The 24,454-nt window shown below is 45.9% G+C and overlaps 1 protein-coding gene across 6 annotated transcripts in view; it reads left to right on the plus strand.

The window, feature by feature from the left end:
- The window catches only part of TENM3 (teneurin transmembrane protein 3), a 621,635-nt gene that overhangs the window by 128,532 nt on the left and 468,649 nt on the right, over nucleotides 1–24,454 (plus strand). The window lies entirely within an intron of this gene.

Raw genomic sequence — 24,454 nt, forward strand, 5'->3', positions numbered from 1 at the left:
TTTAAACTTTATTATTTCCTTTGACTTACCCTGGGTGTTTTTTGTTGTTCTTTTTCTAGTTCTTTTAGGTGTAGGCTTAGATTGTTTATTTGAGGTTTTACTTTCTGCTTGAGGTAGGCCTGCAATGCTATAAACTTCCCTTTCAAAGTTGCTTGTTCTGTGTGCCATAGATTTTGAGTTGTTTTTGTTCATTTTTGCTTCCAGGTAACTTTTGATTTCTACCTTGATCTTATTGTTAACCCATTCATTGTTTAATAACATGTTATTTAGCTTTCACACATTTGAATGTTTTTCAGTTTTTCTATTGTAGTTGATTTCTAGTTTTATACTGTTTTGGTAAAAAAAATATGCTTGATATGATTTTCATCTTCTTGAATTTATTAAGACATTATGTGATCTAATATGTAGTCTATCTCTGAGAATGTTCCATATACATTTGAGAAGAATGTTTATTCTGCTATTTTGGGATGAAATGATCCATAAATATCAATGAAACCTAACTGATCCAGCATATCATTTAAGGTCAATGTTGCCTTGTTGATTTTTTTTGTCTGGAATTTAATTAATGTTAATGGGGTGTTAAAATCTTCTACTATGATTATATTGTTGTTTCTCTCTCCCTTAATGTCTACCAAGACTTGCTTTATATATTTAGGTGCTCCTATGTTAGGTGCATACTTGTTTATATGAGTTATAACTTCTTGTTAGGTCAATCCCTTTAGTATTATGTATTGACCTTCTTTGTCTCTTTTTATGGCCTTTGTTTTGAAGTCTACTTTGTCTAATATAAATATTTCCATTTACATGGAGTATTTTTATACATCCTTTCATGTTTTGTCTGTGTATCTTTTGTGCTGAGGTAGGTCTCTTATAGACAGCATATATGATATAATATATGAGTCAAGATTTTTTTGACTGTTCATCTACCCTATTTTTTTATTAGAACATTTACCGTATTTTTTAATCCATAAGACACACTTTCCCCCCCAAAAAAAAGTAGAGGGGGAAAAGCCTGTGCATCTTATGGAGCAAAAAATATGGTACTTTATTAAATTTTAACATACCATTTGATTCAGAATATATGTTTTCTTATTTGATTCAGAGTATATCTTTTCTTATTTTCCTCTTTAAAACCCTAGGTGTGTCATGATCAGGTGCGTCTTATGGAGCAAAAAATACAGTAATCGATTTTCATTTAAGGTTATATTGATATTTACTTATTTATTGCCATTTTATTCTTTCTATCTATATTTCTCTCTATTTTTTCCCCTTTTTTTTTCTTAAAGCAGGTCCTTTAACATGTTTTGCAGTACTGGTTTTATGGTAATAAACTCCTTTAGCTTTTTTATTTTATTTATTTTTTTGGTCTGGGAAGCTCTTTATTTTGCCTTCAATTTTCAATGATAGCCTTGCTGGATAGAGTAGTCTTAGTTGTAGTTCCTTACTTTGCATTACTTTGAATACTTCATGACAATCCATCATGGCCTGAAGTGCTTCTGTTTAGAAATCAACAGACAGCCTTTTGGGAGCTCCCCAGTAGGTAAATATCAGCTTTTCTTTTGCTGCTTTTAAGAGTCTCTCTTTAACCTTTGCTATTTTAATTACAATGTGTTTTGGTGTGGGACTTTTTGGGTTCTTCTTGACTGAGACTTTCTGTGTTCCAGGACTTGTGTGCCTTTTTCCTTCACCAGGTTACGGAAGTTTTCAGCCGTCATTTCTGCAAACAGGTTCTCTATCCCTTTCCTTTTCTAGTATCCCTATGATGTGGATATTGTTACACTTGATGTTATCCCAAAGGTCCCTTTTCTTTTTGATTCTTTGCTTGGGTGTTTACTGTTACCTTATTCTCTAAATCGCTGATTTGATCCTCTGCTTCATATAACTTGCTATTGATACCTTTTGGTGAATTCTTCATTTTTGATATTATAGCCTTCATTTCTGAATGGTGCTTTTTTATTGTTCCTGTGTCCTTTTTAATGCTTACTATATATCTTTGTTTAAGTTCTCACTGAGATCATTCATTCTTCCACTAAGGTACTTGAGCATCCTTATAACCTTTGTTTTAAACTCTGTGTCTGGTATTTTGGCTGCTTCCATTTTATTTAATTCTTTAGGGGGAGTATTTCTCATTTTTTTTCCTTTGGAGTATATTTCTTTACTTCCCATTGTGTCTGCCTTTCTGTGTTTGTCTATGTGTATTAGGTATATCTATGTGACTCCCAAGCTTGTTATGAGGGCTTTCTGATATAAGTGCCTTGTCGGTCTCATTGGCTCAATCTTCTAGATCACTTGAACTAGGTACTCCAGAAATAATTCTTGTGTAGGTTATGTGCCCTCTCATTGTAGTAGAGACTCAAATGCTGTTACCCATTGGTGGGTAGAGTTAACTCTCAGGTTGGCTGACTGTGAGGATATACCTTGTTCACCATGTATGAGTCACTGTTCAGGGGCTGCCCCTCAAAGCAGAGTTGGTCCCAACAGGATCTAGTGTCTGCTAGAGTTCCCCTTTGATTGTGCCATTGGTGTAGCTAGTTGGGTTGAGCTCTCGTGTTGTTTGAAGCTCACCACTGGTTGTGTTGGTTTTGGGTCCCCTTGGCCAGGGCTTTGTTGCAGGTCGATATCAGATGTGTGTAACCAGCCTTGGGTTATCCATCTGGAGCTTCCATGCTATTCATAGTTTGCAGCTGAGTCTACTGGGCCTCGGTGTCTGTGGGAGGAGCCAGGCTGTGAACCAGAATTGGCTTCCTGAAGTTACAAACTGGGCTCCCTGAGGTTGGCATCCACCTGTGAGCTACTCTGCCCCCACCCCAAGGTTGACTAGACTTCCTCCAGTCTCATGCAGAAAGGCTGTAGAACCAAGCTGGCCATGGACTTCTGACCATTCCACAGGACTCAAACTCAGTAGGGCTGGGCAACTGGTCAGGAGGACGGGGCAAGCGGGTCCCTACTTGGGGACAGCGTGGTCAGACACTGAATGGGGAGAATATAGACCTTATTCTAAAGCCACACCACTCAGCCTCTACTAGAGTCTTCAACTCTCGCTCCCCATGAGTGCACCACAGATTCAGGTTGGGTGCAGCCAGCTGCCCCTGCAGCAGGAGCAAGTTCCACAGGATGGGAGCACCTGGACTTGGGCAAACAAATCAAGAAAGTCTTCTGTTGGGGGTGGCATCAGCTGGGCTGCAGGAGGGGGTCAAGTTGCACTCCTCCCCTTAGCTCTATAGTTGTGCCTGCTTGAGCCCCAAACTGGAGCCTATGGGGTATATGTACTCTGAATGTCCCAGCTCTGAGTGGAACTACCTTACCTCTGTGGAACTGAGCCCAGCAGAATGCAGACAAGGGGACATATAAAAACAGATCAAGGCAGCGTTCCATTGGGGGTGGTGCTGGCCTGCAGGAGAGGAGCAAGCTGCATGCCTCCCCCTAATTCTGCAGTCATGCCTTCAAAGACCCTGACTAGATGCCCCGAGGGAGTTGCACCTAAGGTCCCAGCTCTGAGAAGTGTCTCCTCCTCTCCCTTCAGAACTGAGCTTCACAGGAATGGTCCAGTGGCCTTTGGGAATGCACATTGAGATAGTCCTCCCTTGGAGGTGGTATGGGCCCATGGAAGGGGAGCAAGCTGCCTGTCTCCTCTTAGCTCTTCAGCCATTCAGGCAGAGACCCTGACAAGGAAGCCTTCTTTTGGGGGTGATGTCTCCCAAACCTGCAGAAGGAGGGAAAGATTGGCCCCATCCGAAGCCACATAGTTCAGTGACTGAAAGTGTGCCTATAGTTTCTTCAGCAAAGAAAAGCATACCTCAGGTCCCTATTGGGCTCAGCCAACAGTCCTTCCTGCCAGACTCCAGCTGAGCAGGGCAGTGTCACCAGTATTTGGAGGGCTGGGTTGGTGAATTTTCCTAGCTGGTGAGGTAAGAATAGAAGTGCCCATCCCTGGAAGATGGCGCCCGAGGGTGGTGTGGGGATGTTGACTCAGGACCGGGACCTCAGTAGCCAACTCTCCAGTTCTCTCTCTCTGGAGCCACATCAACCAGATCTTCTCTATGTGCCCTGAGTCACCTTTCTGGTACCAGCGGCCGGGGTAAGTGTCCAAGAGCGAGCTCTTTGTGTTGGTCCTGTAGGAGAGGCCCTGGGACTCTAGCAGACTCCCTCATCTTTCTGCAGACAGAGTCCCACCGATTTCCACTGCAGGGAGCTATGTAGGCTTCTCCTCCCAGACCAGGTGCTCTGGTTTGGGGCTTTTGAGACTTCCATTCTTCTCAGGGGGTGTTTGTGCGGCTGAGATATCCCTCTGGCTTCTCAGCCCAGCACCTGGGTGCGGGGCCAGCCCTCTCCACGTCTCCGCCTTGTTTACCTGTCTCAGCGTAGCTTCTTCTACAAAGCCAGGATTTAACACTGCTGTTCAGCTGCCCTTCAGACGGCTATTCGGGTGGATTGCTCTATAATTTAGCACTAAATCTGGTTTGGTGGTGGGAGGAGGTGAGTGTAGCATCCACCTCCTTGGCAGCCAGCCGTCTTGCATCCTCAGATACCACTTCTGTGTCTGAACTTATAAGACGCTCCCATGTGTAAGACACCCCTTAATTTTGGGGCCCAAAATATAAAAAAAATGTTATTTTCAATAACATAAAGTTATTGAACTCAAGTTTTATTCATCAAAAAATTCATGCAATTCCTTATTTGTGCAAAAGAGTGGGAAATGCAGGTAAAAAAGAATCTACTTGTATAAAACACACCCAGTTTTTAGACCCCAAATTTTTGGACAAAAAGGTGTGTTTTATAAATGGGTAAATATGGTCCATGGTTTGGGAGAAAGTGGTGGGCAGTCCTGCCCAGTGATTGTCAGCTGTTCGTCTGATTGTATAATTTCTCGCGTATTCTTCCTGTTCTTTTTTTTTTTTTTTTTTTTTTTTTCTGAAGCTGGAAACAGGGAGAGACAGTCAGACAGACTCCCGCATGCGCCCGACCAGGATCCACCCGGCACGCCCACCAGGGGCGATGCTCTGCCCACCAGGGGGCGATGCTCTGCCCCTCCAGGGCGTCGCTCTGCCGCGACCAGAGCCACTCTAGCGCCTGGGGCAGAGGCCAAGGAGCCATCCCCAGCGCCCGGGCCGTCTTTGCTCCAATGGAGCCTTGGCTGCGGGAGGAGAAGAGAGAGACAGAGAGGAAGGAGGGGGAGGGCTGGAGAAGCAGATGGGCACTTATCCTGTGTGCCCTGGTCAGGAATCGAACCCAGGTCCCCCGCACGCCAGGCCGACGCTCTACTGCTGAGCCAACCAGCCAGGGCCTCTTCCTGCTCTTTTTTAATAAGGTAAAAAGCTCATTGAGCAAGAGATTTAGTTTTTCTTATCTCTCATATCTTTAAGTTATGAAACTGTCATTTTTTAAAAAATAGGAACCATCCCAGGCAAGGAGGCACATATGGTTATCCTATCTTTAATAATTAACTGCGACAGTTTTGGTAGGGTTTCCTGCCATTTAGAAATATTTAATACTATAATAGCATGCATTTTTGTAACCATATGTCTAAGTAATTGTCACTTTAATAACAGCTATATTCAAAGATATTCCCATAGATTGGACACGAACAAAAATATAATACCTCCGTTGTTTTTCCCCCCAAAGTCTTTGCCCGTTATAAACTCTTTCAGTATTAGAGTGAACATAGTCCTACACTGAAAAGAAAGCGATACTACTAGATTCTTCTTTCACCTGTAATAGTTTCCTACACAGAAACGGAAACGGAAACCAACACACTTAGTTATAACTCTCATGTACCAAATTTCCAAGATGTTATAATAATGCACTGTCATTTTAAAATTTAATTCTTCCAGGGAGTATGTTAATTATTACCCTCCCCCCAAAATCAACAAGAAATTTATGGCTTTAAAGTCACATGTATAGAACACTTTATAATTCAAATAACCAATAGACATGGACAAGAACTCACGTGGTCTGACAATTCAGCCCCCTCCATCTGGGTATGTCCAATCCCTAACTGTTTAGGCGGTAGGGGTTCTTCAGGGTCACTGCTAAGTTATCTCAAGGAGAATAGTCAGGATTCCTGTTTTTATGTTGAGGTCTCTGACTTCTCTATTATATTAGTGTGTTCTTTGTCTTCATGTGCTATGTTAAAAAGCAAAGATAAAATTTTCATTATCCTTCTACCCTGAGCTTGGCATTGTTTTTTTCAAGAGTAGTTTCAGTGTGTTAATAACATGTAAATATGACAATTGAAAGTGCTTATCTGTCATCAGGAAGTGAAAGTAGGTGTGAAGTACCCATGTTCCTTTCTTTGTCTGGCACTTGAAATTTTTGTCATAAAACTATAAAAGAAACGGTAAAAAAAAAAATCCATAGTCAAATGTCTCCTAGTATAGGCTTTCCTCAGTAATATATTTCATAAACTATTATTTTAAACAAAGAATAAAATAGAATTGCCTTCACGCTGACAATCCGCTGACAGTTTGTAACAATGAAACCCTGCCTTCTGTTTGGATATGCAAGAGAGCTCCCGGTTTTCTATTTTGATAGGTTTGGGTATTTATTGAATTTTAAAGAATTATATAGCAATGGCAAACATCCTTTATTTTTTTAAAAAAAGTTTATTTTTAATTGTATAATAATGTCACAAATCCATCCTTGGAAAAACTGTAAATAATGTAAGTAAAGCACATTCATTTGATCTGCACTTTTCCTCATATTGAATTGAATTGAAGATGGGGGCTTTGTCCCCAAATCACATGCACCTTGCTTTGTTGCAATCACTTGTCACTGTTACAGGTTATGAATGACCTGTTTTAGCTATCCTGTATGGTCTCCAGTCAGATGGCTTTAAAGAAACAGTAAAGGTGGTTGGGCTGTATGAACATACTTTTTTGGATTAAGTGAGATGTGGAAGGTCAATATCACATCATCCTTTATTCTCAGTCGACTCTCCAGGATAAATATTTGCTTGTAAGTCCGTGAGGGGAAAAAAAAAAAAAAAAGAATTGGGAAGATAATTTTTGAGTGTAGGTAATGAGTACATGTGGTTCATTGTCGTGTTTTTTCTATGTTTGAGTACATTGGAAAACTTTCGCAATGAAAAGGACCACTGACGAACTGGTGTTAAGACGTAGAAGAAGTAAGTATTAACCCCGAGAGTTCTCGGCGCACAGATCTTTTCAGAGTCGGCGGAACCGCGGTCTTGAAACGAGACGCGTGCGTTACCCCAACCTGACTTTGTCGTCTCGAGTTTCTGCCCAAAGTCAGTGTTTATTATACGGCTTTTACCTTCAAAGAACTTTAAAATGTTTTCTCTTTACAAAGTCTGCATTTATACGACATAAGAGAGTTAAATTAAAGAGACATAATTAAACACGTAAGGTTCGAGTTGTATTTCAGGGTTCCATACACTTGTGTCTCCGCTCTGCCTGGTGTCGCTTTCAGAGGGAAACGAAGGGAGGAAATCTGAGCACTGCCAGCTTGCCTGTTCCCTTCTCCTCCAAGATTACAGGTTGCTTGACTCCACGTTTGCAGGATTTTCCAGATGACCCCAGAGGGGCACATTCACAGGTGTTAATCTCTTATAAACAGCGTGTTACAATTTTGAGTTTTAAAAACTGTGTTCCATGTAAAACACGGTTCTTGTTCAGGCAGCCCGGTAATGTATTATCTCTGTGGATGGCTATACGTCCGCGTTACAGTAAAACGGGATGCACAAGGGCCGTGGTGTTTTCAGGGGCTTGCGGTAAAACAGAGGGGAAAACGCTGAACCTGCGTTTGCCGCGGTGGAAGAAATCTGACACTCTGTTGCACCCTGATTACTTTTCGTACCCTAAGCTAAACAGACGAATGGCTGGCTGTTCGGAAGCTGTCAGGGGAAGCCTGTCAAGCACTAGGTGGATCACGCAATCAGACTGGTGTCGGGTCGGAAAAGTCAGTAGTTGGGAAGGAGGGAAAAAGTGACCTTGTCCTCTCAACATTGTCTTTACACTGAGCAGAACAGATGAGACTGTGAATTATTCAAGGCAGCGAAAGCTTATAATTGTGAGCAGTGGCGGCGGCAGTAGAAGAGGGAGACGGGGCTGTGTTAGTCCAAATGTCTGATTCTATTAAACATCAAAGGAATCTTTTCTTAAAGCCATCTTTGGGAATTTGGGTGGCGGGGACCCCGTGAAGAATCCTTTCCTCTGTTTGATACCGTTTTTGGAAATCTGGGTCAAAGAGGCACACGTTAATATTTAGCATGGGTTTTTGGAAATGCAGAGTAAATGAACAAAGACGCGGGTGGGAGAGGATTTGCTGTTTCGGCAGGTGATGGTCTGGGAAGCCGGTTCCCCCGCGCGACACCAAGGAACCTCGGGGCTTCGGGGGGCTTGCACCTTTTATGAAAATGATCTGATCTTTCTAATAACAGGTTGAAGAAGATTTTAGGCCTCACAGAAAGTATTCTCCACCTAGTTATTAACTGTAATTTTCAGATGAAATTTTGTAAAATAAGAGTCATGTAACATTTTGCCTTTCTAGCAATTTCAGATAAAAACTGGTGTATTCGGTCCCCTTTTGTACTCGCTTATCTGAAATTTATGGAGATAGCCTTTATTGAGAAGCAGTTATTATGTTAAGTTTGGATTATTTTGAAGTTTACCATGGGATTTTAACTTTACTGCTTTAGGTAGTATTTTTTTAGAAGTTCTTTAAGAATTCTTTTGGATTTTTTTTTCCAAACTGAAAAATATTGATATTGCTCTCTCAAAAAATTTTAATAATATCAATGGCATATTTAAATTTCCATGAAAATCTAAAGAACTGTGTGGTGGCTAATATAAAATTGAAATTTAATATCAGAATTCCTTTTAATGTTATTAAGACTTGAAAAAAAACTACATTTTAATACTATTTACTGCATATTATATCATTATTTTCTATTTTAATACATTTCATAAAAAATTAACCTATAATATCAAAAATAATCTTACTTATGGAATAAAGAGCTAAAATATTTATGCATTGCCTCATCTCCTGAAAAGCTATTACTTGCTTTGGTCCTGAATCGTGTATCTCTACCAATAATAATCAGAAGAAGCATTTCAATAAAACATACTCCTCTGTGTTCCAGATTCTCTTCTAAATTTAGAATTACACTTTTTTTTTTTTAGTGCAAAGACTATTTTAAACGATGCATCCTTCTCTCTCTCGAGTCCCCGTAAGAAGATGAATAGAAGAGGTTCCCTAAGACAGTGTTCACGGGCGAACAGATCAAATGGTCTCATAGAATGCTTGGGATCAGCGTTAGTCCATTTCAATAAGTTACCTCCCCATTCTCTGGGTCCAGCATGTAGGCTTCATTGTTATGGCTATTAGCTTCCAGTTACTAAAGATAGTTTCCAAAAACTGAGGGCCATTTGTTTGTATAGGGAACACTTTCTAAATAAGCAACGACAACAACAAAAAGCCTTCTAATTAAATAGTTAGAACCCTTTTCTGTCAGACAGAACTAGGGCCAGGGGAAATCAGTGTTCTGTGGTGATCACGTCTCTATCCCCACGCCCTCAGGAGAGGCTATGTGGAGCGGCAGTGGACGAGGCCCCGATCTGGTCCAACCAAGTGACCTTTGCAGACTGGAATGTGAAAAATCATTTTTAATGAAGGAGCCACTCAGGAAATAGGATGAAGTCTTTTCCTCACTTAAATCTCAGGTCTTTTGTTTGTCAGCTGTTGGTATAGTGCGTGTATAAATATATATATATAAATTGAAAGGTTCTGAAGAGATACACTGTTATTTTCCATATTACTGTGAAGGGTGAGTCTTACCTTCCTAATTCCCGTCTCTTACATATTGTCCTAGCTCTTCTTTGTGGTTTAAATGCAGACTTTGGGTGAAGCACAGATAACATTTGATTTTTAACTAGAAGAAAATTTCTTGTGCTTAGACGGATACTTGTTTGTCCATCTTCAGAAAGTTTGGTGAACATGTCCGTTCATGATTGAATTCGGTGTGAGGATTAACCTCTGTATCCATTTACCCCTAATTTTGTTTTCTCAGTATGTGTTTTACTAAGTTTTTTTCATAGACATAAATTACCAGCATTTAGAGTCCACATATATTTACTGATGCTCTGCTATGTGCCTAGTATTCTGAGGCCCATGAAGTGACAGTGTATGACCAGGTTTATGGCTTTTAAGAAGCTATGAGCTACATGTGAGAGGACAGATCAGTTTAATTTCTTTTTTTTATGATTTTTTATTTATTAATTTTAGAGAGAGAGAGAGAGAGAGAAAGGGAGAGGAGGAACAGGAAGAATCAACTTGCTTCTCGTATGTGCCTTGACCAGGTAAGCCCAGGGTCTCGAACCAGCAACCTTAGCATTCCAGGTTGATGCTTTATCCACTACGCTACTGCACGCAGCTCAGGCCAGATCAGTATAATTCCTAGAATGTAAGTGCACTAAGAGGTTTTAGAGAGACCTGATCATTTTAAGCCAGAGGAGTTGGGGTAGCCACAGAGTTGTTTCAGAGATGGAAAGATTTGAGTAGGTCAAGGCGAGTGACGCATGCAGCCAGCCTGGGCAGAAGCAGGGAATTTATTGTGAAGGGGTGTGTCCCTGAGCCACCAAAGGAGCCCAACCTTCATTCTGCAAAAAACTGATGACTTCAGAGATGGACCAAGGCTAGACCAAAGCCACTAACTGTTTTCTAAGGCCTTTAATACCAATTCACAGGGAGTGAAATTTATAAAATCCTTCTTTTCTCTCCTGACTTTTCCTGAAATGGGGGAAATTCTAGTCTTCTTGAGCGAGTTTGTTTCTCTGGTTATTGTGGCTGATTGATGTCTCCTTGGGGAATGCTTCCTGGGCTTTGCTGGGCTTCCCACCGCGTGGCCTCCTGGTATGGGAGATCCAGTCTGGCTTACACTGTTTCCCGGGTCCCCGGCTCAGCTCTCCGATGGCCACTCGGCCTCACGGACTCTTGTCTCTGGGATCCTTAAACTGGAGGGCGGGTGTCTTTCCTTATTGTAGCTACTCACTCTGTATTTTAACTGACTGGTCACAAGGACTGGTGTAGGGTAAGTTTGCATGTTGAATGAGGGAATGAATGAATGAATGAATGAATGCGGGTGCATTACCTATTTCGTCCCTACTGCTGCTTTCCAGGAAAGCTTCAGAAACCTGGTTCCGAGTTCTGAATCCTCAGACTTTAGGCAATTGCTTAAATATTCTACATCCTTGGGACAACTCTGTCACTAACATGTCTCTAGACTTCCCAGAACCACTACAAGAAGTGACATGGTCATCAAACCAAACTAAACTTAGAATTTTATTATCTAATTTTAAGTCCAAAATAAAATTTTAAAAAAGCCTTTTAATGGAGAGTTTCACTGCCCAGAGCCTCAGGCTGACCAGTAAGTAACAGAAAGGTGGATTCTCGATCACGGGCCGTCTGAGGGCTGTCCCGTCTGCCGGCTCCCTCTCTGCCAGGCTGCCTGCCCACAGGTGACCGTGAGCATGCGTGTCCCTGACTCCAGGTCATTTCACAGGGTCTCCTGACAAAGGTGACAGAGCCTACTCATGTGGGGATATCAAGTCAGTGTGAAAGAGCAAAGGCAGAACAGCGCAGAGCTTACACGCTGGGAGGCGGTAAGGGACAAGACTTGGAAGTGAGGGAGGACTTGAGTTGTTAGAGTATCTGCTGTGTCACACCAGTGCTGGAATCCTGCACCTGTCACCTCGGCCCACGGTGGGATTTAGTAATGTTATCACCCCCACCTCCTTGTCATAGGCGGGGAAGCCACCGCAGAGAGGCTATCTACAACACGCTCGGGTCACGCAGAACCGCGCTGAAAGCCAGCTTCGGAGGGCACCTTTGCCATGTGTCTTCTCGAGCACGGGATGGCGGAGCACAAGGCCAGCACCGGGCCCGCAGAGCGCAGGACACTGGGATGTCACCCCCGGCGAGGCAGCCCAGAGAGGCCCTGTGCACCCGGAATGTTCTCTGCAGGAGCGCCGGTCCCAAACTCAGCTGTTTGAATGCACGGGGCTCAGAAGAGGTGGGGGGGACTCTCATTATAGCCTGTGGGTTACGTTCATCTTCTTCCTCCCTCGGACGGTTTTCTCAGCAATCTTCCTAAGACTTGGACGTCTCAGATGAGGGCCCATAAAACATCTTCTCCACTTGTGTTTTTCTTTTTTCAGCCCATGAGAAAGCTGTTTTGCCGTCTGAGTGCCTTCTGTTGTTTATGGAGCAGACTACAATGAAGAACAATTTGGCACTGTTATATGTCTTTTAATGAGAAAAATATGAGGCTTGTTAGATTTTTTTTTTTTGTAAGGACGTAGACTATTAGAGGTGGGTGTCTCGATACCTGCAATGAAGCTCGTATAAAACCAGAAACAGAGCTGCTTCCAGGGGCCCGGGGCGGAGGGCGCCTGTGGGGCCTTGTCCGTAGCTCCCACCCTACGCACATTCGGGAAGATTTTTTCCCATGTCAGACTCTCTTTGAGCAGTGAAAATGCACAGCTTGGTCAGAGAATTACATGGCCCACAGAGTCAGACGCCGGTCCCTCAGGGTCCAGCCACGTAGTGGAAATGTATTCCTAAAATATACTTTGTTACATTTTCTCACTGTTACAAAATGGGAGTGTTCCGTGGCAACTATCCATATTGTTAGAGGGCTGTGTCTGCTCGGTCACCAATGCATTCACGTGTTTGTCACAGTTTCTTTGAGATCCCAGATCTGCTTGGACCTGTGGGCCAATGCTTGTGCTGTGATCTTTTCTCTCCTTCCCTCTGTTTGGAAATAGGCGTCGAGCACTTGCTGAGTGCTAGGCTTGGGGGACAGAAAGCGCAGGTGATTTGCTCTCTGTCCTTAGAGATTTTACGATGGGCGTGAGGATACCGACGAAGAAACACCCTGTGGGAGACTGCTGTGACCAGGCTCAGGGGACACGCTGGAACCCTGGGGTCCTCGGCCGGAGCTCCCAGGTCCCCATACAGGGGCCATTGCAGCGGGGGTCTGAGGCTCAAAGTGGAGAGATGAGACAGTGTTCCGAACCCAGAGCCGAGCGTGTCCAGCGACCCGGAGGTGGGAGACGGCCCTGGGCAGTCAGGCATCTGGGTTCGTTGCACTTCGGCAATTTTCTTAGGTTCGTACAGCACGTCCAGTTCACGGTTGGGATGAGAACTGGTCAGCTAACCAGTGTACATACTGCCCATGACCAGTGTTGGGAAGGGGTGGCCCATCATGGAGGACCTAGGTGGGCGGAATGTATCCTCCCTCCAAGGAGATCTGGAGACCACAGTCCGGGACCCCCCTGGGGGAAAGAGGGTGGAGGGACACCTCTCTCTTCCTTTTTCTCTTTCTCCTACCTTGTCCTTCTGTCTTGAGATGTGCTGAGCCAGACCCAATGAGTCCGAGCTGGGGAAAGACGAGGCTGGTAGCCTTTCCCAAGCATGGCGGTGATTTGCGGTGGGATTCCAGTGCCCACGGACCCCGGGCAAAGCGGAACCAGAGACAAAGGTTGCCTTGCCCACCTGCACCTCCCTTCCTGGACCCAACACCCTGTAAACCACTGTTCTCCTGCCGCACACACCCCCAATTATGAGTCCCTTCCAAATTCTTCTCCTCCCTTCGGCCCACCTCAATCAAAACTCTCTTTCCCTGAGCCCTCAATTAATTAGATCTGATTATCTAATTAAACGAATTCACACTGAGGTATGAATGAGGCTTAACCCTCCCAGGAGCATTAGCATTTTAAAAGAGGAGCCTGCTAACCCAGATGCCTCCACGACTGGTAGACTGGGTGGGAGTTTGGGAGGCAGGCTCCCCGCCTTCTGCAGGGAGGCCAGCACTGCCCCGGGCCAGCAGAAGGCTCTCCTCCACCAGGGACTTGGGAGAACTGCAGTGGGCACTGTGGGAGTTTGGGAGGCCAGCACTGCCCCGGGCCAGCAGAAGGCTCTCCTCCACCAGGGACTTGGGAGAACTGCAGTGGGCACTGTGGGAGTTTGGGAGGCCAGCACTGCCCGGGCCAGCAGAAGGCTCTCCACCAGGGACTTGGGAGAACTGCAGTGGGCACTGTGGGAGTTTGGGAGGCCAGCACTGCCCGGGCCAGCAGAAGGCTCTCCTCCACCAGGGACTTGGGAGAACTGCAGTGGGCACTGTGGGAGTTTGGGAGGCCAGCACTGCCCGGGCCAGCAGAAGGCTCTCTTCCACCAGGGACTTGGGAGAACTGCAGTGGGCACTGTGGGAGTTTGGGAGGCCAGCACTGCCCGGGCCAGCAGAAGGCTCTCTTCCACCAGGGACTTGGGAGAACTGCAGTGGGCACTGCACTCTGCAGGGAGGCCAGCACTGCCCCGGCCAGCAGAAGGCTCTCCTCCACCAGGGACTTGGGAGAACTGCAGTGGGCACTGTGGGAGTTTGGGAGGCCAGCACTGCCCCGGGCCAGCAGAAGGCTCTCCTCCACCAGGGACTTGGGAGAACTGCAGTGGGCACTGTGGGAGTTTGGGAGGCCAGCACTGCCCCGGGCCAGCAGAAGGCTCTCCTCCACCAGGGACTTGGGAGAACTGCAGTGGGCACTGTGGGAGTTTGGGAGGCCAGCACTGCCCGGGCCAGCAGAAGGCTCTCCTCCACCAGGGACTTGGGAGAACTGCAGTGGGCACTGTGGGAGTTTGGGAGGCCAGCACTGCCCGGGCCAGCAGAAGGCTCTCTTCCACCAGGGACTTGGGAGAACTGCAGTGGGCACTGCACTCTGCAGGGAGGCCAGCACTGCCCCGGCCAGCAGAAGGCTCTCCTCCACCAGGGACTTGGGAGAACTGCAGTGGGCACTGTGGGAGTTTGGGAGGCCAGCACTGCCCCGGGCCAGCAGAAGGCTCTCCTCCACCAGGGACTTGGGAGAACTGCAGTGGGCACTGTGGGAGTTTGGGAGGCCAGCACTGCCCCGGGCCAGCAGAAGGCTCTCCTCCACCAGGGACTTGGGAGAACTGCAGTGGGCACTGTGGGAGTTTGGGAGGCCAGCACTGCCCGGGCCAGCAGAAGGCTCTCCACCAGGGACTTGGGAGAACTGCAGTGGGCACTGTGGGAGTTTGGGAGGCCAGCACTGCCCGGGCCAGCAGAAGGCTCTCCTCCACCAGGGACTTGGGAGAACTGCAGTGGGCACTGTGGGAGTTTGGGAGGCCAGCACTGCCCGGGCCAGCAGAAGGCTCTCTTCCACCAGGGACTTGGGAGAACTGCAGTGGGCACTGTGGGAGTTTGGGAGGCCAGCACTGCCCCGGCCAGCAGAAGGCTCTCCTCCACCAGGGACTTGGGAGAACTGCAGTGGGCACTGTGGGAGTTTGGGAGGCCAGCACTGCCCCGGGCCAGCAGAAGGCTCTCTTCCACCAGGGACTTGGGAGAACTGCAGTGGGCACTGCACTCTGCAGGGAGGCCAGCACTGCCCCGGGCCAGCAGAAGGCTCTCCTCCACCAGGGACTTGGGAGAACTGCAGTGGGCACTGTGGACCCCCTCCGTCGAAGCCCCACCCCTCTGCCTTGGACAGTGGGCAGCACCGACGACACGATGTCCTCACCTAGGAAGAGGGTTTCTACTCGTACGGCGGAACTTCAGTCCTGCCTTCTACTCTGGAAGCGGAGAAGGTCTAAGGATTCTTTGTGGCAAAATTATAAGATTTCTAGACCCACCCCAACAGCAGCCAGAGTGGCTGTCCTGAGACATTCAGCATTCGCTGTGGGTTTTGTTTCTTAAACTGGAAAGACAGGAGCAGCTGCCTTCCAGCCCTGAGGTGACACGGGGCAGAAGCTGACCTAGGAGAGGAGGGCTGGATGTGAGGCCGCTCTGGCTCTGGAAGTCCACGCGCGAGGTCTCGCTGCGCCCCTCTCGGGGAAGAGATGGGAGGGGCCATTTTGTGCCCCGTTGCCTGCGAGCTGGAAGCGAAGTCGTACATTTCAGCAAGGTCCAAATTAAGGGAAGATTCTGAAATCCACCCCAAAAGCTGCTCCGTCACTGACCGCTGCCCTGCGTTCACCCAGACTGCCAAGTGTTCTGAGCATTTCCCGTCAGACGTTGGACTTCCATGTAGAGACACAACCTAAAAATGTGTCGGCTGCTCTTGTTTTATTTAACATATGCCTCAGAATTCCTGAAAATAAGAAAGTAGATAAGGCTAATTGATATGTCTATTACCGATTGCTTTGTTAAAGTCCTCTCTTGACACGACGGTTATTTTTGCTATAGTTTGGTATACTTGTTCATACTTTGGTGGGGGGGGGTTAAAAATGCATCTAATGGTCCCATATTGTTAACATGTTCAGCTGGGATGGGGCAGGGGCTAAAATGTGATATTATTGAGAAAGAATTGGCATTTCCCACTCTATTTTGAGTTGATGGATTAAGAGAATTACTTTCTGTGAATGCTACTGACTTTGCATACATTCCTGTAATATTTAAATTAATTAGATTTCCTGGAACGGAAAAAAGTGATGCGTATTATTGATGATAGAAGACATGGTGTTGCATCCACCCAGGAACAGAAATGGATACAAGTGGGGTATGTACGTGCCTCCCATGGCCCTGAGACTTGGAGATCATAGCTCTGGTAGGAAGATGGCCCTATTAATACAGCGAGCCTTCAGAAAGCCGATCTGACCCACCAAAGCAAGACAAATAGCGCAACGGGAAGCAGTAAAAATTGTGATTAAACCTTTCATCCGATTACTTCTCATTTCATATGCTATGGAAGTCTCTAACTCTATGTTTGGCTTCGTGCAAGAAATAAGCACAACATCTGGCCGAGGCATTCACAGGGGAGGGCGTCACTGTTTCCTGTGGATATTTTAGCCGTCAGAGCCTGAAAATTGAAGTAGGAGAACTGACCAGCTGGGGGAAAATAAAACCGGATGACACTTCTCTCCATACTTAGGTTCATGCCCGCCTACAATAACTTTTCTAATTAGTAGGAAATTATTGAGATTATAGTGTATTTTTATTTTTCCTGCCAATATTTCCTACTGTTCAATAATATATAGAAGCTCTTTTAGACGATCATCTGATCCAAGCTGATTTTTCTTGATAATCATGCGTTCAAAATTAAGGGATTTTTTTTTCCTCCCACTGGTGCTTGGAAGCCAGTGGATTATTTTTGGTTGATCTGCAAGCTGTATCTCATACAAGGAATTTCTGAACCAGAGATGTTCACGATTAGAGCCATCTTTCATCTGCCGAGAGGAGTGCCTGCTGATGCTAATTGTCTGTAAGAAGTGGAGTTGGTCAGGTGAACAGACACCAGGGTTCAGTTTGCATGGACTCAAACCGTCTACACCATCGCTTTAGCTCAGCTAGTCCGCGGCACTGCGGTGTGCCCGAGACATCGGCCTCCTTATTTCATTTGCTGCCTTTGACGAGGCTGTCTTATTTACCCTTAACCGAAAGCACCTATGAAAACTATTATGGGATTAAAACCAAATTTTTCATTTTTTTTTTTTAGAAACAAATTGCTTGTGCTAATTTGCTCTTAATTTTCTGCGCTATAATTCTTTGTTTAGTTTTGATTTTGATAGAATAGCTCCCTGGGAAATAAGAACTCTCTTTTATTTGGCAGGGAAAGAAAGTCAAGGAGCCAGAAGAAATCAGGGACTTCCCTGAGTGAGGAGGGAGGGACCGCTGTCCCTCTCATTTTACAGGCTGTGGTAGAGCTCATCCCCTCGAATCTCCGTCTCCTCGGCTGTAAAATGCCACGAATGTTGTGCGCCTCATTAGGAGGCATACATAAGATGCCGTCTGGAGGCCGCCCAGCACCACGCGTGCTGTGGCGTGGCAGTCAGCACACGCTCCGGTCCTTCCTGCCCTCTGTCCTGGTAGAGAACTCAAATTCAGAGAACTGAAGTGGGGTCAGAAGTGAAAAAACCAAGTCGCGCTCATCAGAGGACAGCTGTTGGATTGTTTGCACAGCTTTTTTGTCAAACCAAGTGACATTGTCATTTCCATAGATCAATAACAGCAGATTATTGGCAATTTCATACGGCATGTCCCAATACCGAAATAAAGAATTTCTGCAATTATTTAGGTAGTATAGATGTTACAGATCAATTCTTTTTCTGAATTGCTTTGATCTTTGAAGTAACTGTGCTGTTTCCAAAGGAATGGATCATTTTATTCCTCTACTTCTTTTCCACAATGCAAGATAATAATAGTGGTTCCCTGTCCTATGGATTTTGATCTCTTCTTTATTGCCCCTAGATTAAAAAGAAAGACTAATTATCCCTGATCCTTATCCCAGCCCTACCAAGCAGCTTTGTTTCAGGATATAGCTCTGTGAATTCATTCCCAAGACCATACGGTGACCGCACCCCGACAGCAGCTCCTCGTGGTGTCCGAGCTCCCTGTTTGTGGCACATGTGCTCCCTCAGGATGCAGGCCCAGGTCGGGTCAGGCTGCCTCATTGTCGGGGTTCACTGTGTGATCCAGGGGAACTACAGAATGCAGGCCTCAGGGCAGCGAGGCTTCCGAGACACCTGGCCAGTTCCTTGTGGCTGTCCAAGTTTCCAGCATAACTTCAGTGACACAGTCCCCGGCTAGGCCTCAATAGCAGTGGGGGTGACTCAGTTCCTCCTAGAAAGGACTTTCTCCGGCCTCCTCACTGCCCCAGGATCCACTGCCATGCCCACACTGGGCCAACGCCTTCCCCAGGCCCTTTGATCACACAGAGCGCCTCCTCTCAGCCTCTGTACACAGTACATTGCACCCCATCCGTCTCAGATGCAACACCACCCCCATCAGAAAATCACCCCCTCCACCACGCATGCTCCCTCCATCATTCTCTAGTCTAGTAACGTGCTGTTTTCAAAGCACCTATCACAATGTGTAGCGATTTCTTTGCTTGTCTATTTCCCCCACTGACCTAAAAGCTTCGTGAGGGCAGGCCTTCTCTGTTGGCCACCACTCTACCCCAGAATCCAGCACAGGACCTGGCACACCGTAGGCCCTTGACAAATAGTTGCTATATGGACCACTGCAGGACTAAGGGAGAACCTCCTGAGAGGGTCTGCGACGTCCTGGGAGAGACTCCAAGCCATCCCGGGGAGAGGGGCTGTCCAGTGGAGTCTGACTTCAAATGCAAATATCGGAACTGCCGTGAGCTTGTATACCCTCCCCCTGAAGTGGAACACATTTTGCCAAATCATGTGATTTTCTGTTAGGCATTTCTTTCCTTTAAATCAGCGGTTCTCAACCTGTGGGTCGCGACCCCGGCAGGGTCACCTAAAGCTATCGGAAAATACATAATGCATATCAGGTATTTATATTCCGAATCATAACTGTAGCAAAATTACAGTTATGAAGTAGCCACCAAAATTATTTTTTGGTTGGGGGTCACCACAACATGAGGAACTGGATTGCGGGGTCACAGCATTAGAAAGGTTGAGAACCACTGCTTTAAATGATGATGTGCGTTTTCACATGTTAGCTCTTACTCTTTCATTAGGAAGTCGATTGTACACTGAGACGCAACTGTCAGTAAAACACTCTGTACAAAAGGACCTCAGATTGAAGGAAAGTGCATCTGGGAATTTAATAGCCAGGTTGGAAAAGCACATGTGGGAATCAAAGAATTGGAAGGAAGAAATATCCTAGTGAAGATGGAAAAGTGAGGCACCAATGAGCTGAGCACATCGGACAGGCCGGTGGCAGAGAGGACGTTTGGAGGTCAAGGAAGGAAGCAAGACAGGTGTGGTTGGAACCCACGGGCTGGACCCACTTAGGACTGAAAGAGTAACGGGGCATTCCAAACCCGGGGTTATGCACTAATCAGTGGCAAAATTTTAATTGGATCAGTTTCTCGTAGTTATTAACTTTCATTTGTTGGAAAGTGAAAAACATGCCAGCAAAGGCATTTGTACATCTCTCTGTAAAACTAGATTTGAAATTCGGGGTCTTCTTTAGTGACCCCCTTTTTGAGCTGCTAACGTAATGCTTATTGACCTCTCACGACTTCGTTCAATCGATAAAGAACAAGCAAGGGAAAGGGAAAGGAAGCCTGCATCTCTCTAATTAAAGATTACAGGTTTGTGAGTAATTTATTTTGAAGTATTGAGATAAGGCAACAATGAAAAAAAATTTAAAGGGAAAACTGACATGAGGCTGTTTATCTTTGCTCGCGTTACACAGGAAGGTTGACATTTTACTGTGTATCAAGGTCATAGAAGTTAGGAACGAACCCTCTCTGTCTTTGAGAAATCTCTAAATTACAGATCTTAGAGTTAGCAGGAACCTCGGGATTATTTAAACCAACCCTTTGCTTCCAGAAAGGCAAGATGTTATTATCCCCCATTTTAGAGAAGAGACAAGTAAATTAAGTTACCTGCTGTGGTCACGTGACTGAAAAATGACTGATGACCGGGGATGCAAAGGATAGTGGGTGGGGCGGCAGGGAGGGCTGGAGAAGCCGGGCTCCGGTGTGGTATTAGGGTGCGCCCTCCACCACACCACTAGCAGGGTGACTCTTGCCCATCTTGATGTGGACCCAGTAGAAGACACGCTGTACTCAATTAGGCCATTGTTGACCGAAATCGTGTCTTTCCTTTCTGAACAAAAGGGAAGAAAAAAGGGAGAAAGGGGAGAGAGGGGGCCCTTGGCTGAAAGTGCCAAGAAACTTCTTCTAGGTCCTTATGGTGGAAAAGAGGAGAGAAATTACTTTGACTTGATCTTTTCTCGTTTTCGAATTGTACGATTTGCTGATCCCCCATGACGCTGAGAGGTTGGGTACTTCTTCCCAGGCCGCAGACCTGACAATACAGCTACACACACCTTGAGAACCTGAATATCGACCCGGTCGTGATGGATTATGCCTCCCTTCTGTCTTAGAAATGGGAGGTGAGGAGGAACGCCAATGGAGCGGAGATGAATTTTCTCGGGTCTGAACATGTATGTGCTAGGAGCTGCCGAGGTCATGCTAGGACTTGTATAGCTTGTCACGGAGGTGCCACGCGTGCCCCCTACCAACAGGGCATCTTCCCGGTGCGCTCGCTCGGCTGTGCGGTGCTCTCGCTGGTTTGGCGCATGGGCCACGCACGCCCTCCTGCGCGTCCCTCGGCAGGCGTGACAGCTGGAGCGCCGACGCGTCCCTGCGATCAGCGCGCCCCCCTACACTTCTGCCGCACAGTGACATTATTTAGAAAGATAGAAACATGATGATGACAGGTTCTCCATTTCACAAACAAGTCAATTTGTTTGATGGCTTCCAAAATAATTGACTTCAGTTTGTGCCGGATTGACCTTTGATCTCGCCTTGCCTGGCATTTCCAGGCTCGCTATGTTTTTATGGAAAAAAGGGAAAAAAGCCTTCCTTTTATTTATTAGTCCTCTGTTGCTTTTGAATTAGAAAGCTATCCCTTATAAAGAAAAATCAAATATACATTTGAAAGGAAAATGGAGAGGGCTGCATCTTGTGCGTATTAAAGCCCAGAAGGAAGGAAGATTAATAAGGCACATACCTGTTTCCCTTCACTGTTTCCCATATTTCTTTTGGCTTTCATAAAATCCCTTCACTCTTGCAGGACCTTTTCAATCTGGAGAAGTCCATCATGTAAAAACTAAGGCTTACACCATTCCATCATCTTTCTATGGACCTCCCCAAATTTCTTCCTTCCTTTCCTTAATATTGCCACCAAACATTGTATTTATCTGGGCTTTGTCTGATATGAAGTGGTCTGTATGTTTTAAAAAATATCTATAAAGCCTGACTAGGCTGTGGCGCAGTGGATAGAGCGTCAGACTGGGACACAGAGGACCCAGGTTCGAAACCCCGAGCTCACCAACTTGAGCGCGGGCTCATCTGGTTGGAGCAAAGCTCACCAGCTTGAGCCCAAGGTCGCTGGCTTGAGCAAGGGGTCACTCTGCTGTAGTCCCCTGGTTAAGGCACCTATGAGAAAGCAATCAATAAACAACTAAGGTGCTGCAAAGAAGAATTGATGCTCTCATCTCTCTCCCTTCCTTCCTGTCTGTTCCTATCTGTCCCTCTCTCTGACTCTCTCTGTCACCAAAAAAACCAAATAAATAAAAAGAAAAGATTATCTATAAAAATGATATATTTTTCCCTTCTGTCACTAGCTTTTGTGTCCCCCCTTTCGGTTGTTGACATGCCCACTCCACCCCCACTTAGTTTTGACAGGTGGCGTGATGAGGTTTAGAAGAGAGGCTGGAGTTAATTGAGGTTAGCAAGGAAAATATGACTGTCGATTTCAGATTTTTTTCTGTTAATTATTTTTAACTCCTGAATACTCAATTAAATGAAAAATAAATGTACATTTAAGAGCATCTTGAAAACTCCCACTCCTGGAAGTGTCAGAGGAGAGGGGCCCCTGGTGACTCTCGACAATAGAGCACACCACGGGCTTTTCTGCAGATGACATAGTTGTTGTTTGTTTGTTTGTTTTTTCTTGATGATGCTTCTTTTGAAGTGACAGATTGGGCACACTGGGAAGAGGACATTGAGCGGATACAGCCCTAGCAATGCGGTTTGCCTTTGCAGCGCCCACCGGGCCGCACTGCCGCGCTGGGAGGGAGTGTGGTTGGGACCCTACCCTCGGGACAGACGGCCCATGGGGACAATGCGGCTCTGCTCCGTGTCACTGCGCTGCTTCCTCCGTGATGTGCCTGTGCCCTTTGGCCTACACTATACAGAGAAGGAAGGCTGGCCTTAAAAAAAAAAACCCACTTGAAAAACACATTTTCTTTGAAAGGCCCGGAAGTTGTTTAATCAACCCTACTAGCCAAATACCTTACACAGTCTGCATATTTTAATTTCTATTCCGGGGGGGGGGGGGGCAATGATTATTTTTCCAAAAAAAATAAACTTAGCAAAGAAGACAATCTTTCTAAAGAAGAAAATAAAAGGGGTTCTTCATTAGAATTCTCTTACAGACTCCCGCCTTCTGCCTTTAGCGTGTTAATGCCCTGCCCCATCCATCTCTCTTTGAGAGAGAGGGAGGGAGGGAGGGAGAGAGAGAGAGAGAGAGAGAGAGAGAGAGAGTACTTGGGATCGGGATCTCTTTCCTTCGTAGAAGGAGAGTTGGCCTTTTCGGTCTAGATCGATGCCTGCGGAAGGGGAAGGGCATGTCAGGAATGTTCCTGTGAAGTCGGCTCTTTACTGTGGGTCGTTCTCTGTGGGGTCCTTGTCCCCTGTCATCATCGATGTATTCAGCACTGAGACATCTTGCATTTGCCACCGTTCGGAAGTGGCTCTGCTTCGCTGTGAGCCTTTTAAAAGAAACGTGGTGTAGGGTACTTGGTAATCTGTGACAACTAGCTTTTTTATTTCCTGCAATATTCTTCCCTTAACAAAACTGAATGCCTTTTCCTTAAAATAATAATAATAATAATAATAATAAATAGAAGCATCATTAATTATGGCTGACCCAAAGTAATGGTAAAGGATAGAAAACTTGGAAGCCAAGAAACTGGATCTGAAAACAATATGTCAAGAGCGTGGGATAAATGCGTCTTCCGGCTAAGTCTGCAACAGAAGGCCAGCCGTGGCTTACGTGAGGTCGGCGGCACCCAGAGCGGTTCGTCCGACCGCCATCTCTTCTTGGGAGTGCCTCTCTGGAAACGTCCTTTCTCATTTCTGTGTGAAAGGACAGACTTCTGTCATTAAGAACGGAGCTTCCAGGTCTGAGGACCCGAAATCTCCCTGTATGGAGAGTGGCTGAGAGTCATCACTTTGACTAATGGAGGAGCCCGCCCGCGTACCCGTCTCAGCGCCTCTTCACGGTGTCAGTTTTCCAGCTCAGTTGACTTTTGATGTATCTCACTTTATCAGTCATTGACGTGGAAATTTCATCACTCCTCTATGCTTTATGAGTTTTTCCTCGTGTTTGTTTGTAATGGGCTTTATGGGTGATTAGTTATGTGAATCGTGGCCTTCTCGGGCTTCGGCACGTACCCCGACCGCATCCGGGGGGCCTGCTGCTCTCACAACTCTGCCCTGCATTCAGACATGCCTGGCTGAAACGAGGATATGCGTTTTTTCTCACTACTGAGTGTGACAATGAATAGCCGAAGTTATTTGTATTATCTCTAATATTCAAGCACTTTTCAACTCTGTGATTTCACACATTGGTGACCGTGCTGGGATACACCGTGGATTGACTGCTCTGCGAGGCACTGTCAAATGTCAGGGTTTTACCAAAACCCCACTGAACAATATTATGACATAAGAGTGATATTTCCAATACTTATGCAGATGATCGTCTTTGCCTTAAAAGCTTTCGCAGTAAAAACAAGAGAATTGATATGATCCACCACTCTGTTTTCCCTAATGTGACTGCATGCACTTGTCCTAATGGTTGATGTTGTGTCGTGGTCCAGCGCACAGATTTGATGTCACGCGGATCTGCATTTGAGCTCTAGCTATGCTACTTAGCAGTTGCGTGACCTTGAGTTAGTTACTTAATTTCCCTGAGTACGGGTTTCCTCACTTGTAAAAGA

The sequence above is a fragment of the Saccopteryx bilineata genome, chromosome 6 (assembly GCF_036850765.1).
Source record: "Saccopteryx bilineata isolate mSacBil1 chromosome 6, mSacBil1_pri_phased_curated, whole genome shotgun sequence".
NCBI lineage: Eukaryota > Metazoa > Chordata > Mammalia > Chiroptera > Emballonuridae > Saccopteryx > Saccopteryx bilineata.